The sequence below is a fragment of the Triturus cristatus genome, chromosome 5_2, assembly GCF_964204655.1.
Source record: "Triturus cristatus chromosome 5_2, aTriCri1.1, whole genome shotgun sequence".
Lineage (NCBI taxonomy): Eukaryota > Metazoa > Chordata > Amphibia > Caudata > Salamandridae > Triturus > Triturus cristatus.
Genome location: NC_140588.1, coordinates 460,198,851 through 460,220,332, shown reverse-complemented (window position 1 = coordinate 460,220,332; position 21,482 = coordinate 460,198,851).

Genomic DNA, 21,482 nt, shown 5'->3' with positions numbered 1-21,482 from the left:
CACCCCATTCTCCTGGCAGAACCCCTTGAGCTGAGACATTCTGTAGGCTTCCAGGTTGGCCAGCTTGAATTCCATCTTGCCTGGTAGGATCACAGACATTGCATGGGACTTAGGCAAAAGGACTTTGGAAAATCAAAAGATATCAGATCAGAGAGAAATCAAAAAGGCTCGAATTGGTATAAGAATAGAGTTGTAGAGAACGTGTGTTACCATATGGCATTGTACAAACAAAAGTCCTAGCCTCACTGCCCTCACTGCTGATTACCAATGTTAGAAATGGGATTCCTGGTCATGCAACTTGAAAAAAGGGGAGAAGAACAACGGGCTACAGTGTACTTAACAAATGGATCACCTGTTAACTCCAAGTTCAGCAAAATTATCAATAGCTATACACTGTAAATATATACATTTATAAAAAAGAGATTTAGAAAAACTAGTTGAAAAATTCTTTAATTTATTTTTAAGTTTTTTTCTTTTTTTTGTGATAGATAAATAATGATGACTTGTCTTCTTATTTTTAAATCGATTAATGTGACTGTAAACATATCCAATGATAGCAATCAATAAATAGTCATAATTTTAACATACACATATATTGTATTCCTAGATATTCATGATACAATTGTGTACAATTGCTACTGGCTTCAAATAGGGTTTTTTGATATATACACTTGTATAGCTCTTATTTTTTCATTCTCTAGACAAAATTGTAATAATGAATACTGAGCATTTCAAAAGAACAGTTTGTACATATCCAGACATAGTTCTTTCTCAACAGGCGGTTTGTAGACACAACGCGTTTCGGCTAAGCCTTCGTCAGGAAGTTAGCCCTTTTCTTTGGGAATTGGCTGTATCTTTGAACAGTATCTTAAACACATATAGAGGGAATCATTTGTCATTAACGACATTGGCCTAACCTACTGAACAGAGATTAGACCTTTAACAGACAAATTGGAAATATGACTGAAATCAATGCATCTGGTTGGAATTGATAACGCTTACAACAAAAGATATAAGAGTATACAACCTTTAGCGGGTTCCTGACGAAGGCTTAGCCGAAACGCGTTGTGTCTACAAACCGCCTGTTGAGAAAGAACTATGTCTGGATATGTACAAACTGTTTTTTTGAAATGCTCAGTATTCATTATTACAATTTTGTCTAGAGAATGAAAAAATAAGGTGTCTATAAACCGCCTGTTGAGAAAGAACTATGTCTGGATATGTACAAACTGTTCTTTTGAAATGCTCAGTATTCATTATTACAATTTTGTCTAGGGAATGAAAAAATAACAGCTATACAAGTGTATATATCAAAAAACCCTATTTGAAGCCAGTAGCAGTTGTACACAATGATATCAGGAATATCTAGGAATACAATATATGTGTATGTTAAAATTATGACTATTTATTGATTGCTATCATTGGATATGTTTACAGTCACATTAATCGATATACAAATAAGAAGACAAGTCATCCTTATTTATCTATCACAAAAAAAAGAAAAAAACTTAAAAATAAATTAAAGAATTTTTCAACTAGTTTTTCTAAATCTCTTTTTTATAAATGTATATATTTACAGTGTATAGCTAGTAATAATTTTGCCGAACTTGGAGTTAACAGGTGATCCATTTGTTAAGTACACTGTAGCCCGGTGTTCTTCCCCCCTTTTTTCAAGTAGTATATTCCCTGCCTGGGCTTTGTATCAGGTTAGCAGGGGCCCTGTTACTTTATCAAACATTCCTGGTTATGCACCCAGGCCATGCAGGAACCACCTCTCTAGTCAGGGTAAGCTATATATACATTAAGATAACCTGTGCTCACCCTCTGGTAGCTTGGCACAGAGCAGTCAAGCTTATCTACAAAGGCAATGTGTCAGGTATTTGTGCAATACACACACACAGTAACACAATGAATACACTACACAGGTTTAAAACTATAGATTATATTTTTATGAATAAAATAATACCAAAATGAAAACAATCCAATCAGTAGAACCAGAGTTATGAATTTTCAAAGAACAAACTAAAAGCAGTGCTTAGAAGCAGGTAGCGCAAAATTTTTCCCTTAGGTCAAACTAGATCAGGGTAAATCCAAAGTTCAGGCCAACTGCAATGGAGCGTGAGTCTGATACAGTACCAAACAGGTCCCGCCAAAGTTTTACCTTCTAAAGCTGAGCCAAGAGCCCCATTCACAGGGAGACAGTCGGCGGCAACAAGTAGAGCATTGCTAGCAATGATCCTGAAGGCACACAATCAGTCAATCAATCAGGGTTTTGTAGAACGTGCTACTCACCCGTTAGGTTCTCAAGGCGCTGGGGGCTGTGGCTCCATTGGGCTCACTCGAAAAGCCATGTCTTGAGATCTTTCCTGAATTGATGTAGTGTTGGGGTTTTCCGGAGGTGAAAGGGGAGGTTTAGGCAGCGAGGTTGGAAAATAATCTTCCACCCGCTTTGGTCCTGTAGAGATGTGGGACGGTGGCTATTGAGAGGTCGGCTGAGTGGAGGTTTCTCTTGGGGGCATGGAAGGAGATGCGGTCATTGAGGAATTGGGGTCCAGAGTTGTGGAGGGCCCTGTAGACATGCATGAGCAGCTTGAAGTTTAGCTGGGCATCGTGATGGAGTTCCGCAGTCATGGGCGGCGATGCTTGCTGTGCGAGGAGGCAGTGCTGTGGCAGCTCATGCTGATCCTTCAAGCAAGCGGCACAGTCCCATTGCAAACGAGCCCATTCCCAGTCGCAAATAGCCCAAAAACCTTGATTTCAGGGGCCCAAGAGCTGTAGGTGATGAAAACTGCTGCAGAAACCATTTCTGAGGCCCAGAGTTTGGAGGGGGTACCTCAGGCAAGGGTAGGACTCACAGGAGACAGAGTCCAGCAGCACCAGCATAATTGTAAGAAGTCTTTTGCGTCCCTGAGACTTCAGAAAACAGGAGGCAAGCCAGCAAGCCCTTTTAGAAAACACGTAGGTAAGGCAGAGTCCACCTCTCCTTCAAGCAGAGTCAGGGAGCAGCAGGCAGCAGGGCAACAAGCAGAAAATCAGTCCTTCCAGAAAAGCAGTCTGGTTGAGCCCTTTAAGCAGTTCAGCAGTTCTTCTGACAGAGGTTCATTTCAAGATCCAGAAGTGCCTGATTTTAGGGGTTCAGAGACCCAGTACTTACACCCAAAAGTGCCTTTGATGTAGGGGCTGACTTCAAAGGAACTCTCTGAAGTGCACAATGATCCCTTTCAACCCAGTCCTGTCTGACAGGCTAACACTGGGGGGTAAATCAGTGATTTGTGTGAGGGCAGGACACAGCCTATTTAGATGTAAGTGTGAGCCACCTCTCCCCCTTCCTGCCCAAGAAGGCTAGCAGAATGCAAATGAAAGCAGATGATTGTTCAGTCACATTCATCCCTTCCTGTGTTTTTGGCTGTCCAGAGGGAATCCACTAAATGTAACTGTTACCCAGCCCAGAGGTTTGTTGATGAAAGGTGATATGGCAGAAAAAATGTCCACTTTTTAAAAGTATTGTTTCTAAAACAATCATGTTAAATCCAACGTCCCCAGTAAGGAGGATTAACTTCCCAGTAAGGAGGATTTATAATTACCATTCCACACATATCAAACCTACTCCTCTCTGATCAGGAATAACAGCTTAAAAGTACATTAAGGAAATCTCAATACTGGCCCATGAGGGAGTAGGAAATACAGTAGTGATAACTTAAATAGGCTGTTTGTCACTACCAGGACATGGAAAACATACAGGTGCATGTCCTACCTTCTACTTACATGGCACCCTGCCCTTAGGGTTACTTAGGGCCTAACTTAAGGGTGACTTATATGTAATAAAAGGGGAGTTTAAGGCTTGGCAAGCAGTTTTAAATGCCTAGTCAAAGTGGCAGTAAATTGCACACAAAGGCACTGCAGTCACAGGCCTGAGACAGGTTTGAAAGGCTACTTCTGTGGGTGGCACAATCAGTGCTACAGCCCACTACCTTCGAAGTACAGACCCTGGGTATATGGTATACCCCTTTACAAGGGACCTGTTGCTATCTCTGATTTGGGTGGAGTAGATTGATTACACATGATAGTGAATGTTGTTGCTATATCTAATGAAGAAGTTATTGCAACCCCACCAGAATCAAAAGTATTTGTCCATGGAAAAGATCTTACTGTGACAATGCCCCATATTTGTATAGCAGAGAGTTTAGACTTGTTGATTGAGCTTTGTGCTACCGGAAATTAATTTGACTTAGCTTATGCCTGAAACCTCAGGCAGAACGTAGCTAAATCTGTAGAAAGTTCAACCCAATAGCTTCACATACTGGTAATATAGCTATCACCTGTAATGGGGGAACGTTTGAGGGGACATATAATGTGACCTTGCAGATTTTTCTTACATCATAAATGGGGATGCTCTAGTTAACATTGCATTATCCTTGGATGAATTTGGGATTTGAGAACAACCAATTTGAATTCACAGTTTTGTTCCACTGATGGCTCATTGAAGCTGAACAATAGAGTTTCACTTGTGCCCCAATCCTCCTTCATCAGGTTAGTTCTGTTTAGATAGAAGGTGAGATACCAGAAGAATAATCTGTAAAGGATAGTTGTTGCCCCACTAGAGGCTGTTTCATCAATAGGCTCTGTAAAGTTAGCCTTAATACAGCTACATCTAATCACTCACAGAAGCAGAAAATAAATTTTAGCAGCAGTACTCGGAGCAAAATTTGGATACCAGCTCATTTAGTTGTTCTAAGTAACTTATAGCCTTGCCCTTAAATTTGGCACCCTGGAGTGGTGAAATGCTCTATATCTTAGGGATTACAGAGCTCTCAACAGGATAGCAGTCAAACAACAGTACCTTTACAATTTATCTCTAACATAGGTGGCCAAGCCGCGGACCAAGGTGGCCGTGCGGCATTGAAGCGCCGCCAGTCTTTTCAGTCATGGAGCCAATATCCCACTTGAAAACGGGGCTGATCACACCAAACATGCCGCCAATCGCTCCATGAACGACTCCTGCGCCTGAAGACCTTGCCCGCTAGCAAAACGGAGCCGCCACGACTAAGATATTTGATGCGAGGTGGGTGGAGCGCAACCGACGAAATGGCGGTGGCGGCTGCCTGAATCAGCCGATGCATGTCGGTGAAGAAGGGGCCCAGAAACTGCGTATGGAGAAGCCGGAGAAGCCAGGAGGACGGTGAGTGTGCCGGGCGCAGGGCTCATTAACAAACTTCCCTCCCTACGCTGGACTCTTGCCTGGTTCACACGGCGGCCCGTTGGCTGCCCGCACAACAAGTAGTGAGCCCATCCGCTTTGCCTTGGACACCACGGGGACAGGGCCCGCGGGTGTCCTCCAGTGTTGGCCTCCAGTCCATTTGCGGGCTCCTGGCAGGTGATCAGCTGGGGCCGCTATATAGCCTGTGCCCGGTCACCTCCCCGCCACAGACGCCGCTACTCCCAATCCAGTGTGCAGCCATTTCTACTAGGCCGACTGAACAAAGGTGATCCACGCGCCAAGACCGAACTCACCTGCGGCTGCTGCATAATAACCTCGAGGGCAGCGCAATACTCACCCCTCCCAAGGTGGCCCGTCTCGATGCAAGCACCAGCTGCCCACAGCCTGTGACCATGCTGCACATTCCAGTTTGGCCTCCTCAACAGCTGCACCCGCCACTGGCGCCGATCCATTCTTCCAATGCTGGGCGGCCATATTGCACGTCTGCTCCTCTGGGATATCACTATTCCCCACATCTGGAAGAGCTGCCGCACAACTAGCCCACTTTGCTTGCCCGCTGGGGGGGAGTGCTGTACACACCCCCCTCAGGTCCTGGGACTTTTCTGCCAGGTGCGCACTCTGGTCTCTGTCTTCAGACTGCGGTTCCACGCTGAGCCATCCTATTGTCACCTACCTCGTGCACTGGAGAGCGGCATGGGCCACAAAGACCCGAAGCAGAGGATCCTCCCTTTCGAGAAGCTAGTGGAGACGGCCCCGGAGGCCGGCGCGAACATGGTGGACGGCAGACAGGAATCGTAGCGACTTAATGATTCCGCAGGTCAGGCTGCTTTGCTGCTGCGTGAGATGAGAGCGAGATTCAAGGCTCTTGATGGTAGGTTTGATGCCTTGAACAAGAATCTTGCAGATCTAGGTGCTAAAATCCAGGTACATGATAAGCGTCTAGATGTAGCAGAAGCCCGTATATCTGATATATAAGATGGCTCTGAACAATCCTTAAAAGGCTTGAACACACTGTGCGCATCCTGAAAGACGTGGCAATCAAAAATGAAGACTTGGAGGTGCTTAGTCGGTTGAACAACATTTGCATTTTGGGTGTGCCCGAGTACACCGCTACGGGCCGCCTCAATGTCTTTGTGGTGAAATTGCTGGCTGACATTTTCGGGAGAGGCTCTTTCACTCCTGGCTTCAGAGTGGAGCGAGCCCACCTCATGCTGGGGCCCCAGCCCAACCCAGGCTGCCCACCAAACCCATCATTCCACGAGTCATGAACTTTAGGGACCGAGACACTGCTCTGTGCCTCGCGCGTGAATGAGGCGATACCATATTGCAGGGTTCTAAGTTGTCACTCTATCCGAACTTCACCATCATGGTCCAGTAGGCCCGCCGCAAGTGCAATGGAGTTAAGGATGCACTCAGGAACCTTGGCCTTAACTACGGCATGCTGTATCCCGCATGGCTGCGCGTGGAGGTCAATGGTAGGGCCCGCATATTTGACAGCCCCACGGAGGTGCAGGAATTCTGGCGCACGCACAAACAAAACACATCGACAGCGGCAGATGGCGGCAGACCCTCCCCTCCACACAGCGGCTCCGATGCTAGTATGGAACTTTTCTCTGGAACTGGAACTGGTTGATTCCCCCCTGCTGTTGCCTATTATTCCATTCTGTGTGAACTTTGGGATGTTACACTTCATCAATTAATGCTCATATAGCTAGTTGGCTGACGTGGCGTGGCCCCCCCCCCCCGCTGGTGTACACCGTGGTTATGTTTTTGTGTTTGCGGATGTACCTTCTTGGTTTTTTTTGCATTTCCTTGGCAAGTTGATTGGTACTTTGGGTATATTTGTCAATTTTGGGTAGGCCTTACCTGTTGGTTAGTGAGAATGGGTGGGGGAAGGGGGAAACAATCGCTTTTACTTGGTCTCATTTGGTTACTCATATGTTTTGTCACAGTCATGGCCCCCACTACATTGCGGCCAAATACATTTTTCATTGCTTCTTGGACATATAAATGGCCCAGCTAGGTAGCGTTGAAGGCCCCTCAGGCCTATGCCTGATGTCCTGGAACATTCGGGCCTTAATGACAATCGCAAGAAGCGGCATGTAATACACCATTTGATATGACATAAGGTCGACATAGCCTTTTTGCAGGAAACACATTTGCCCACATTTGACTCCGCCCGGTTCATTTCCAGTTGGGGTGCGCATAGATATTTTTCCAATTTTAGCAACTACGCCAGAGGCACAACCATTCTTATACATAAGCGGGTTCCTTCTAGCCTCCACAAGGTTGTAAACGACGGAGAGGGCAGATATACCATTGTAGTTGGGACATTGATGGGACACGGGATGGCGCTAGTATGCGTATATGGCCTGAACACTGACCCTCCAGACTTCTTTCACTCCTTTCTCACTCAGCTCATAAAACTGTGGCCCACAGTTTTATTAATGGGAGGAGACATCAATATAATTCCAGACCAGACCCTAAATAGCACTTCCATCTCCGCTGATTCCAAGCCCCGCGCGTGCCGTGCCCTCCAGTCCTTATGCGAGCAGCTCTCTCTGCTAGACATTTGGCGCAAACGCAATCCCTCCCTCACTGAAATCACTCCTTATGCTGGTTACCACAACACCTGGACCAGAATTGACTATTGGTTGCTCTCCCCAAGCGTCTCCAGTTGGTGCCACTCTATTACGACTCTTCCGAGGACTTACTCCAATCATTCTCCCGTGTTACTACTTGTTAAGGTCCCCCACCCAGAAGGGTTTGAAAGGCGATGGCGCTTCCCTAGCCGAGCCCTTGAAGATTACCTGTTCCACAATGAAATACGTGAGGCCATTGAAGACTACTTTGCTATCAACACTGACTCAGTAGATACCTGGGCGGTGTTATGGGAAGGGTTCAAGGCCTACATAAGAGCTATATGTATCACTAAGAATGCCGGGATACTCCGCGACCTATGCACCACACTATCCTGCTTAGAGCGCGAGCTAGCAGAACTCGACAACACCCAGATACAAACTAACACCCCCGACACGGAAAAGAAGCGCGTGGCCCTGCTTACGGAATACAGGAACACAGCTGATCGAGAAATCATTTTTATTGGCAAAAACCACACTGCAAAACGGTACGGAGAGGGCGAGTAGCCGGGGCAAGTTCCTGATCAGATGCTTAGACCCCTATATAGTAAAGCCTATCTCACCAAATTGCGGATATCCACAGACCTACCGTTTTCTGACACCGTGGAAATTCGCAACAAATTTCTGGCTTATTTCAAAACTTTTTATACTTCCAAAATAGGGCAGGATCATGCCGCCCAAGAAGCCTACCTGTCTGAGATTGCGTTAGTATATCTCGAGAAGAACATGCAGGATTTCCTGGCGGAACCTATTTCTGAAAATGATGTCCTCGGGGCTATTGACACGCTCCGATCGTCCTCTGCCCCCGGGTTGGATAGTTCCATGGGTGACTTCTACAAGGCATATAAAGATTTATTAGCACCACAACTTATCGAGGTATACACAGAGGCTCTGGAGAGACAAATATTGCCTCCCACCCTTCGCGAGGCGGTCATCATTCTTCTTCCCAAACCCAGCAAAGACCCGCGGTTCTGTGGGTCATACAGGCCCCTGTCGCTATTAAATTTAGACTATAAAATCCTCGCTAAAACTATAGCTGGGCGCCTGTCACAATTAATGTTATTCATCATCTTGCCTGCACAGTCTGGCTTTGTCCCCCACCGTTCCACATCGCTCAACCTCAGAACTCTCTTTTCCGTATTACATAGAATAAATCCGGAAGTTTCAGCGGCCGCAATTTTACTAGACGCGTAAAAGGTATTCGACTCTGTAGAGTGTCCCTTTTTCATGTCAGTCATGCACCGTATGAGAAAGACCATGGGGTTCATGGCAACCACGGCACTGCTTTATCGTCGCCCAATGGCACGTCTCCGGATAAATGGTACACTCTCCCAGCCCTTCTCTCTATCTCGCGACACACGCCAAGGCTGCCCGCTATTGCCGCTATAATTTATCCTTGCTATGGACCCCTTAATTAGACACTTCCAAGAAAAGCATTTACAGAGGGGACTGCAATATAACACGGGTCCCCTACTTGTCTCGCTTTATGTGGACAACACTTTCCTCTATGTTAGGAACCCACAGGTTAACCTAGAAACCCTCATATGAGAGATACTCCGCTTTGGGCAGCATTCTGGTCTGGGCATAAACTGGAACAAGTCCGTGATTTTCCCCTTAACATCCAGCACAACTCCATGGGAGTGTAAATTCCCTCTGGAATGGTGCACTGATTCTGTTAAATATTTAAGCATACATATCCACTTAGACACTGATCAGGTCATTCGCCTAAATTATGGACAAACTATCAACACCCTAGAGACTCAATTAGACAGATGGCTGAAGTTACCGCTGTCCATTGCCGGCAGGGTGGCCATCATTAAGATGATCGTCCTCCCCAAATTTGTATATCTTTTTAACAATATTCCCATACCCCTTCCAAATAGTTTCTTCCCAATGCTCAGATCGCATTTGATTTGATTGGTCTGGGGCGACAAACGGACCTGAGTTCACTGGCAAGTGATCACCCTCCCTTACGATAGGGGCGGGTACGATGTGCCGGACCTCCACTTGTACTATTTAGTAGCTTAATGCAGCTACGCATATGCTTGGTATCACCCGGACGCCAGGATCCCCTTTCTTTGATCGGAGTCTGATCTAGTTCTCCCCGAGCGACTATCCATGGTTCTCCCCAAGGGCCTCCCAGAGACCCAAACGACATCCAGACAGTTTCCACTACTAGTTGGGCCTGGGAGAAACTCCGGCGGGCCACCAACACGACCACTCTGTACTCAACAGCTGTAGCACTCCCCAATACCCGCTGGCACCCAAGTATGGGTGCGCTGATAGTGCAGCATACCTTGACCAAATTTGCTATTGCAAAAGTAGGGGACTTGTTCCCGGATGGCCATGCCTTTGCGATGAGAGACGACTCCTGTTTCCCTAACGCCACATTCATGGATAGGTTTGTACTGGGTAGGATTCAATCGGCTCTGCGTGCCACTCTGATCAGCTTTCCCCTTGAACTAGACTTGTTTGCCCCTTTGTCGCTGATTATTGAGAGTCAGCTGGGTGTCCACCTTATCTCCAAACTATACAAAGCATGTAGCAGGCTCATCCCCGTAAATGACGACAAGATCCACCGGGACTGGGAGGAAAATCTGGGTCACCCGATCACGGACAATCAATGGGCCGCTTGCGGCGCAGTCATGAAGGATGTCTCCCTCAACAGCCGACACAAATTACTACACTTTAAGTTTCTGCGCAGAATTTACATCACACCTGCCAGAGTCCACAAACTGGACTCGTCCAGACCCCACTCCTGTCGCAAATGTGCTGCCCCTCAGTCTGACTTCGCACACCTTGCAAGGACATGCCCACACCTGCCACCGTACTGGGAAGCTGTCCACAAGATGCTGGGCAACATGATCAACTTATGCCTTGCTCCTATACCAGAAGTTGCGCTACTGGGCTATGTGGTGAACTTTGCCAAAAAACTTCGGAAATTTGCGGCTCTTAGTTTACTGCTGGCCAAGCGAGAAGTGGCTATACACTGGGGCTGCAACACTGTTCCCACAGTTCAGAGCTGGATGGGTAGCTTGGCCTCATGCAACACAAAGGTATATTCCACCACAGTGTCTTCCTCGTCATGGCCCAGAGACATATGGGGTCCCTTTAGAGCGTACATCGCATCCCAATATCAAGACTCTATTTCACAGTTGGAGCAAGGCATAGTTCCCACAGGGGTTCGGTAGCTTGGACATAGTTCTCATGCTCACCACTACAATGTATAATGCCCGGCTCCCTCTGAGTGTATTCTGCACCACATTTACATTGTTTATATTCTATGGGCCCGATTCACAGAACTAACTTAAGACAAAATCCTAAACTTACTACCATTTTGGTATTCACAGAAGGCACTTACTCATTTTGGTATTCACAGAAGGCACTTACTCATTTCGGTATTCACAGAAGTTAGGAGTCCTAACTTTAGGACTCCTAAATGCCTTCTGTGAATACCGAAAGTCTTAAAATTAGGATTTTTCTCAGTTTAGTAGTAGTATAGTTAGGACTCCTAACTTTAGGACTCCTAAATGCCTTCTGTGAATACCGAAAGTCTTAAAATTAGGATTTTTCTCAATTTAGTAGTCCTAAGTCTAAATTTAGGACTACTAAACTGAGAAAAATCCTAATTTTAAGACTTTCGGTATTCACAGAAGGCATTTAGGAGTCCTAAAGTTAGGAGTCCTAACTATACTACTACTAAATTGAGAAAAATCCTAATTTTAAGACTTTCGGTATTCACAGAAGGCATTTAGGAGTCCTAAAGTTAGGAGTCCTAAATTTAGGACTACTAAATTGAGAAAAATCCTAATTTTAAGACTTTCGGTATTCACAGAAGGCATTTAGGAGTCCTAAAGTTAGGAGTCCTAACTATACTACTACTAAACTGAGAAAAATCCTAATTTTAAGACTTTCGGTATTCACAGAAGGCATTTAGGAGTCCTAAAGTTAGGACTCCTAACTTCTGTGAATACCGAAATGAGTAAGTGCCTTCTGTGAATACCAAAATGAGTAAGTGCCTTCTGTGAATACCAAAATGGTAGTAAGTTTAGGATTTTGTCTTAAGTTAGTTCTGTGAATCGGGCTCAATGTGTATATATATGTTCGTACTTGCCTCTTTATTAACTACTGATGATGACTGTGCATACCTAAATGTATGTTGTTACCTTTGTGACAAAATGATAAAGCTGCGTAATATGTTTTCCAGCCTGTCCTCCCAAAGGCTTAAGATGGAAAGGTGAAGTTTAGTATGCCTGAACTCACAATGTTTTAACCCATCTTCTTATGTAGGTGGTTTTTGCATTGTGTGCTCAGAATCCACTCTTTTGAATGTGGCTGCATTTTTGTGCTCTGACATTTCTGTGTGTCTCTGCCTGGCTATGGATTGACTGTCTGGATTTGAAAGCGATAGAATCTGGGGAATGTCTTGACCCAGGGGAGGAGGTGAGACAGCAATAGGCTGACCTGCATCTGGAGTGTAGGGGGAGGAGAAGCCCTACGAGGTGAAGAGGCCTGGGTTGCTGCTATAAAACAATTGGCTCATCTCCTGCCGAGTGATTGAGAATCCAGACCCCCACTAATCAAAGGAAGAGAGGTGTCACGGGCAGGGGGGCACTCAGAACTGGTTTGAGCAGGGGTGAGTGCCCCTTGAAGCACAAAGACTTCAAAGCCATTGAGGGGTATAACTAAGAGAACTGAAGCCCCTGAACTTTGGGGAATGGCTTGATAGAGTGTGAAAAAGACTGGAGCTACTTCGTGGTCAAGAAGACCTTTGCCAAGGAAGAAGCAACTGCAGAGACTGGTGGATAGGACTGCTCTTGCTGTGTGATCTGGGGCTGGCCTGCAGTTTGCTGTTTCAACTAAGGAAAGGTTAAAGGGATTTTGCTGTGTCCCCCTGCTTGAAGGACTTTGCGGTGTGCTGTGTCCTGAAGTAGCTTTCCCCAAGTACCTGATGTGAGCTGGCTCCCTGTTCGGAAACACAGGAACACAAAAGTTTCCATAAAAGACTCTCAGAAATGCTATGCGCGTGTGCTCTGTCTAGCCTGAGATCTTCGTAAGGCGTGCCCTGTGATTGTGGCACCTGGAGTCCTAGTGTGTCCCAGAGACACTGTGTGCGTGTGCTCTGTCTAGCCTGAGACCCTCGAAGGAGTCGCCTTGTTATCATGTGCACCGGAATCCAAGTGAGTCTTGACGCCATTGTGTGCGGGTGTGTTGTGCACCGTGAGACCTTCGTGAGGATTTGTCTTGTCACCATGTGCACCGGAGGCTAAGTGAGTTTCAAAGACATTGTGTGCGGGTGCGTTGTGCACCGCGAGACTTTCATGAGGATTGGCCTTGTCATCGTGTGCACCGGAACCCAAGTGAGTCTCAACGCCATTGTGGGTGGGTGCGTTGTGCACCGTGAGACTTTTGTGAGGAGTTGCCATGTTATCGTGTGCACCGGAGTAAAGTGAGTCTCAGCCACGCTGCATGTGTGATCTTCGTGCATCTAGAGACTCGTGTGTGGAGTGTCCAGTGATTGTGCACTCGGAGTGAAGGAAGATTCAGTGATGCTATGTGGGTGTGCTTTGTGGCAGCCTGAGATCTTCATAAGTGAAGCGGCCCAGACCGGCAGACCCGGAGGGGCTGAGTTGCCGGCTCGAGCCGCTGTTGGCATTACACAAAGCTGCTTGGAGGCCCAGCCACTGGACGAGGAGAAGATAGTGAGTTTGCACCCCCCAGGTAATGTATGTCGACTCCTGGAGCAGACGCAGGCTCGTAGGGAGACTCTCTTGGCCTCTCTCTCATGTGGGCAGAGTGAGCCTCTGCTTCGGCTCATATTGCGGCCCGTATTGCCAAAAGGAGTGGTGATATCGGGGTCGGAGTGCAAAGCTGCACTTTGGAATTACATCATACTGTGTTGGGGGCAACTGTGAGAGGCTGACTGAAGGTCAGAAGAGGTGGCGGAGAGACCGCCTAAGGCCCGGTGATTGGGCTTGAGTGTACTACGTAGTATTCCGTTTCTGAGAGCGGGGTACCTGACTGACTTTATTACACATTGCAACATATCTATATAATGAACTACTTGATTGTCGTATGACGCATTGCCTTGTTCCTGCATAATGAACTACCTGATTAACGTATTGCGCATTGCATTATTCCTGAAAAACAAATTACCTGATTGGTATATACGCATTGCCTCATTATTGCAGAACAACATATCTGGTGGTGGGGTTACACAATGCATTGTTGTACCTTGCAAAGTGCCTGATTGTTGCATTACGCATTGCATTCTTTTCATTGCAGAGTGTCTGATTGCTACGTTACGTATAACAGTAATTTTACATAGCAAAAGTACCTGGTTCTAGCTTTACAAACTGTATGACATGTGATTAGGAGTACAGGAGTATGTTTAGAAGTGCTCATTGACATCCCCTACAAGGGGATGTAAGAACTTACAAGGACTGGCTGACCTAACAAGCGGCCAGGAGAAATATTACACAACCTCACATGTTGGTTTTATATAGTGTGGTCTTATCGTATATCTTTTTACATAAAGTTTATACTCGTTCCATAAAACTCGTGTGGAGTCTATTTGTGGTGTCATCATTGGATTATTGTGAGCGTGGTTGCGAACACTTTGCACATTTGCCTTGTAGATAAGCCTGGCTGCTCGTGCCAAGCTACTGAGGGGGTGAGTGGGGCTATCTAAAAAGGTGACCTTCCTTTCCCTGACGTTGGAACGCGGGTCCCTACTTGGCCTAAGGTACATACCTCAGCCAACCAGGGATCCCGGGTCTAACATTCTCCTTTAAGTTTTTTCAACTTTGTGAAATCCCGAATATGTTTGTTATTGCATAAATTGATAGCATGCTGACGTTTCCAAAATTCGTACCAGACCATGCCCATCTTCTGACTCCACTTTTACTACACTTGCAGTGAAAAGAGGTCCACACAAAGTTTAGAGAATGGGAGTTACTTGTAACTATAATAAAGATTTTGGGCTTTATTCTATCTAACATGTTCAGAAAATAGTTTAGGCCGAGATTTCAAAGATATGTTTAGAACTTGTAATCCTATGTTTCATTTTTGAAAATAAATCTTCTTTGAGAAGGTCAGTATGATTCTGCAGGAAATAGCATTGAACACTTAGCAGTGGCGGACAATGTCTGCACCTAAAGGAAGCTATGGTTATGTGAAAATTACACAGCTTAATAGGTGTTCATAAACTGATAACCAGGAAAAGTCTGGCAGCACTAAATGCGAATATAAGGCTGGAAGACCTGAGAAGGTGAGCACCATTAGAACAAATATCATTTGACGTGAGAGATCCATTAGATTAAAGAAAATATGAACGATATTTCTACAGCTTTACGTTTATTTTTTAGACGCCCACGTATTGTCATGATGTTATCTATAATGTAATTGTATTTATTGAATCAATAAACTCTAATGCTTGTTTGCAAAGAGTTTTTACTGCACCAGTTTCAGCATTTATATTGAATATGAGTGTGGTAGTGAATTTTGTTTCTAGTTTTATTCAAGTGTGCAATTCCATACCTTTTTACAAATATTTTCAGATATGTATCTTTTCTGGACCATCATTATATCAATACAAACTACCAGTTATCTGAAAGGGAATATTACTAATCACCTGGTAGTCATAAAGCTCTTCAAAAAACAGTGGGGCAGATTTATGTTCCTTGGCGCATCCCTGCAAATCAGCATGGATGCGCCAAGGAAGATGCGTCACGCAACTTTGCCCTTGCGCCACCGCAGATGCGCCGCATTTACAAGGCGGTGCATCGTGGCGCAAGGACAAGCAGATACGTGACGGCGGCGTAAGGTTGGCGCACTGCTGAAGTTGCGTCGCAAGCGCGACGCAACTCCAGCACTGTTCCAACCTACCCTATCCCTAACATGGTGCGTCAAGCCTTACGCCTGCTTCAAGCAGGCGCAGGGTTTTTGACGCATCAGCGCTGGGAAAGTGACTCAGTGAAATCTTATAGATTTCACTGAGTCACTTTTCAGGGGTGTTCCTGCGACGGAACGCCCCCCCTGTGTCAAAACGCCCACGTGAAATCTGACGGAGGTTTCACGTGGCGCAGGGCTTTACACCGTGACGCATGTCCATAGATGCGTCATGATGTAAATGGGGCGCAACGTGGTGCAGGGTTTACGCCGCCGCTGCGTCACAAAAGTGACGCAACGGCGGCGTAAAAGGGGTGCAAGTCCCTCATAAATCTGCCCCAGTATTTTCTGTTTATATTCTATCCGCATTGCATCTGCACTAACAGACATATAGGGCCAGATGTACGACCGTTCCAAATTGCGACTCGCAATTTGGAATGTACAACAGTGTCAGAGACACTGACTGCGATTCCCAATGTGGTCTCAAAATGCGAGGCTCATGAATATTAATGGGGTCCCAATTTGCGACCCCATGGGGAATAGCTGGCCCTCCCAGGGATGGTGGCCTGCTGGGCTCAGCAGACCACCATGTCTGGAACTGCTTTTAAATAAACAGTGGTTTTTTTTTAATGCAGCCCGTTTTCCTTAAAGTAAAATTGGATGCATTTCAAAAAAGAAAAGTGAAACGTTTTCGTTTCATTTTTTAAGGGCAGGTAGTGAGTGGTCCCTGGGACCACTGCCTGCCCCTAAAATATATTTTCGCCAGCATTTGCAAAGGGGAAGGGGTCTTATAGGCATTACCACCCTCTTGAAGAGGGTGGTAAATTGCACCCCTTACTAATAGCAAGTCACTAAACACTATTTTGCGAGCCGCAATTTATTTGCAACTCGCAAAATAGTGTTTGTACATTGGCCAGAGGTTTGCAACCCGTTTGCGCATGCTAAATACCGTCGTACATCTGGCCAATAGTGTCAATAGTGGGTTCCTCAAAAATCTATCAAATCAAATCTCATGCCATGATAATCAGCTACTACTCATGCCCACAGCGGAGGAGTGGGAAATTGCAGTATATCTCAAAATACCTTTGTGGTATTATCTGACACATTATAATGAGGATCTTGGGATGGAAACGAAAAAAAGTCCACTGTTGCCTCAAATTGCTGCAGTGCTATATAATGTTGAGGTGCTCAAGGAGCACTATTCTACTTAAAAAAAGATACTGAGCATTATATGGCTACCTAGATTCAGCCGTTAACATTATCGTCAGATAATCTATCCCCAGCACCGAGTGTCAAACAAAATCAGCACCCTTGTTTTATTCCGACAAAATATAGCCTTGCTTCATTGCGTGGGTACTCACTTTGTCAACATGAGACCCTAGTATAGAGAGATGGACCTGCAGGACAATGAGAAAAATGAGATCAAGGTTGAAGTGTAGAGAAGTTGGAAGGGTTTTCCAGCAATACAGGTTGAGAATTCATTCTTGCATCTGGGCATTCTATTTCTAGGCTTACAAACATTATAGGAAAACTTCGACTTAAAAACTGTGGGGCATATTAGCAAGGGCGATATTGCCGCTTTAGCGGCACTTTTTGGCGCTAAAGCGGCGATATTTCTATTGCCCTATTGGCAAGCTGTAGCTAACAGCTGTAAGCGACAGCCTTATGGCGAAAGCGACCGTTTTGGTGGGCATTCCTCCACACAACTCCTTGGCAAACACTCGCTAACACAGCTTCGGGATATTAGCAAGGCTGCACAAGACCCGCGATGCGAGCTTGAAAGCCGCGCTAAGCCCCCATTATCGCAGGTATTAAACACCTGTTACAAATACAACTTAGCCATTTTTAACATGGGAGGCGGATTGCATGGCTGAGTCCATGCCTGCCTATCAGCAAGGTTTGCAGTATCGCAGGGAAATCATCGCTTGTTTTCCCGCGATACAGCATGTTATCACGGCTATCGCTGGATTTATTAACGCCTTGGAGATACGTGTTGCTAATAACGCGGTATCTCGGCGATAAAATCCAGCGATATCCGGCGACACAAAAATTAACGCTAAGCGCGCTTTTGCGATATTTATCGCAAAGCGTTGCTAATATGCCCTTGTGTTTTTCTATGAAGACTTATGTTTGATTGAATGATGCTGCATAATAGTGTATTCTGCATGGCCAGGACGTCGTGAGGCAAGGTAAGGGGGCCATCTTACGGAGATATCAATGGGCCTAAATTGGAGCATGGCATTGTAGTGAGTAGTTGCAAAAACTGCCATTTTGTTGCTGAAGGTGAGGAAGTGGGAAGAGGAGGAAAAAAGATTTTTGTTCCTGTGGCACTCACTGATCATCTTTGCGCCATGCCTTGTAAACAATACGACGAAACCATATGTAGAAAACTGAAAAGAGGGCTGAACTATTTGCCAGTGCAAAGAAAAAACTAGTCAAGACATAGCTTTGGCATACTTTAACATTTGTATCTCTGACTACCTCCAGCAGATGAAGTAAAAAGGGGAAAGCAAACGTAGAATCGAAGGAATCCTATGATAGTTTTAAGTGATGAACACTAGCGCCTCTGACACCGAGTGCAGTGTATTCAAAACAGGTCCTCTCTGATTCAGGCATTGATCATATAAACATGGACTTCTTGGCAGTGGCCTTGATACAGAGAAGTCAATCTCGGGCAAACCCGTGATTTTTAGGAAAAGTTGTAAAATGCAGCTGTGCGAAGAGCCTTGAAGAATAGATAAAAACAGCTAAGATTGCCTTCACATCCAGGGAACTTGATAAGAGTAATCGGGAAATTTATGAATTTACTCAGGCCTATTTTAGAACACCCTTGAAATGAATACGGGATATTTCGGACATTAACTTCTACGCTGGGACAATTAGAGGGTGTGGGGGTGAAGAAAAATAATTCCAAATCAATAGCAGTGCTTGCAAAACACTGAGTTGTGATGACACTAATTATCAAACGAAGCTAGTCAAAGTGTATTGAATGCTTAAGCTGCAGCAGAAAGAAACTACAAACAAAGCTAAAAGTGCTATCTGCGGGTAAAAAACAGTTGAATGAATGAAAGAAGTGCACTATGTGCTTCCCATTATATGGTGAATCATTTTAATGTAGTACTAGCGCAATATAAAAGGCAATCTATAAGGCCACAGCAGTATCACAGTGTGGAACACAAGGTGCTCAAGGGGGAACAATTGATTGGGAATTGAGGAATGCACAGCCCATGGCTTAATCCAGGTTTCAGAACAGGACTCACTATCTTTATCGTCTATGAGGTCCTTATCCAGTGCAAAATTGGCTCAAAGCCTCTAATGCCCCCTACTGCTTGAATATTTTTGGCGTGAGCTTAGTGTGTTGTGTTAGTAAATCTAGGACATAGCATTCCCCTGGTAACACCAAGTAAAGCCGGTAAACCAGATCTGACCATGTTTACTTAAGTGAAATTGGAAATTCCCAAATAAGACAGTCTGCTAGTCAAGATAAAATGTAAGATCCTACAACACAAAGATATAAAGTCTTCAGTTTCAATTTAATAACATTGTACTTATTGGAAATGACCCTTTCTAGGCGGTTTTCTTTGACTTTTTGCTTTTGTCCCTCCTGGTTTCCTGCTGGTCTATGTTCTAGTTGTAGGACATTGAGCAGTGACGTAGCAAGGGGGGTGGGGTGGGGGCAGTCCACCCCAGGTGGCATGAGTTTTGGTGGCGGCGGACCTGCCTTGTGCTCTTACCTGAGGCCGTCACGAGGCAGCAAACGCAAGGACCATCACTACCCCATTCAGTATCAAAGTGTGGTGCTTGTCATATACATACTGGTGATTGGTGTTTACATTATTGGCTGAATTGAGTTAGCTGTAAGTCCCTTGTCTAGGGGTAAGACATATACCTAGAGCATGTAATTCAAATGCTCATCAGAGGGCCTGCAGAACTGGTTGCGTCACCCACAGAGGTAGCTCTTCAAACATGCCACAGGTTTTCCCAGGAGGGGCCTGTGTGTGGCGGTTACTGTTACTTGGCTTGGCATTTAAAAAACTACTTGCCAAGGTTCTGCATGTCTCTCGCTACATCGGAGTACTCCCTGGGGGCATGGGGCAGTGTCAGGAAGAGGTAGGGCATGTGCACGTGTGTGCTACATGCACTGGTAGTGAATGGCAATGGATGGTGTGTTCAATACGGTGAGGCCTGCTTTTCACATTGATTAACATGGGGGACCAGTGGGAAGGCTATTGAGCAGTATTTCCTATGTGCAGAAGAGTAGCAGTATAGTGTTTGATATCCATGAGTTAGTAATGGTAAATCCTCTTTGGTCGTGTGAGTGGATTCGACATTACTACTGTGGAAATGCTACTTTGGGAAAGTGGGTATTTCAGTGCACGTGACTCTGTGTGCCTGTCAGCCTGTCTCCAATCCACATCTGGGTGCTGAGGGGACAGCTACATGTGTTCATTCCTGATAGAAGGCCATAAATTAGGGGCTCAAGAGAATCTACAGACCTCTGACTCCGAGGGGCCTTCCTGGGATGAATATGAGGGGGTTGAATTGGCACCAGCATTCCAAGGGGCAGAGTCTTGGCCCCACTAGAGATACTGATCAAGCCTCCCAGTGTAGGATGGCAGACAGGACAACATTTCGAGAGGGCCTGTGCATTTCAAAAGTGGCCTTCTGAACTGATCTCATCTTCAAAGATCATTGTATGTATAACTACTGGGGCTCTGCCCTCAGGAATTAGATATGCTTTTGGGATTGGAACCATACTATGCTGGTTTGATGTTGGAACATCAACAAGAGGAACCATTGGGGCAGGAGGGACTGCAACTGGATTATCCACAGACCTGTGGTGGCCTGCGACCTGTCGTGCTCCAGGAAGGGGACAATCACTTGGTGGATTTTGCCTGGATGTTTTTGGCCAACAGCTAATTGCCAGCTGTAGTGGCCTGGGACCTTAAGCACTCTCCAAGAGCCTGTTGGCTGGCCTCCTGTCCACAAGATCCCAGGGACAGAAAGGATCTTCCCATTTCCACAAGAAGGACCATGCAAGGTGAGGCGGAAATGGGTGGAAGTGATCGTCGATTGACGACAAGAACCATCCTAACGTATGCCATAATCACACTGTGCAGAGGAGTGTGCTCATAAAGATCAGCGGCCCACCTGGGGTGCCGGAACGTGAGGCATTTGAGGAGTGCTGGGGAGTGCCATAGGGTGTGTTGTCCAAGGGGTGTTGGGGAAAGTTTGCAGAGTCTGAGGTACCTGTGCTGGAAGCCTAGACTGTCTCTGACCTCCAGATCTGGAGAACAACAGTGCCCGACATCGTGGCCTCCATCCAAAGTCACCGGCTCCCTCTCCCTGGACCCACGCTACAAAGTACTCTGTTGAGGAGAATATTGGGACCGGACCCGAGGAGTCTCGTGTGCCCTATGTGTACCCATGTCTGGCTGCCAGGAGCAACTGCAGCACGCACCTACTCCTAAGGGGAAATATTTCTACAATTTGGAAGTGTGCTAGCTACTGGTGTCACAGTCCTTTGCCTACAGGGGGGATAGAGATCCTGCATTCGTGAAGATGCCACTGAGTGACTGAAGTCCTTATCTGGATGGACAAAACCAAGTAACTGTTTCCTTTCACTTTAGGTGGTCCTTACAATCTAATCAAAGTTTCACCAGCAGGTGCAACGTGTATCATTAACTGGTGTATTTTGAGTGGCTGTGGGGCTGGGTCACAAGGTGTAGCCAAAA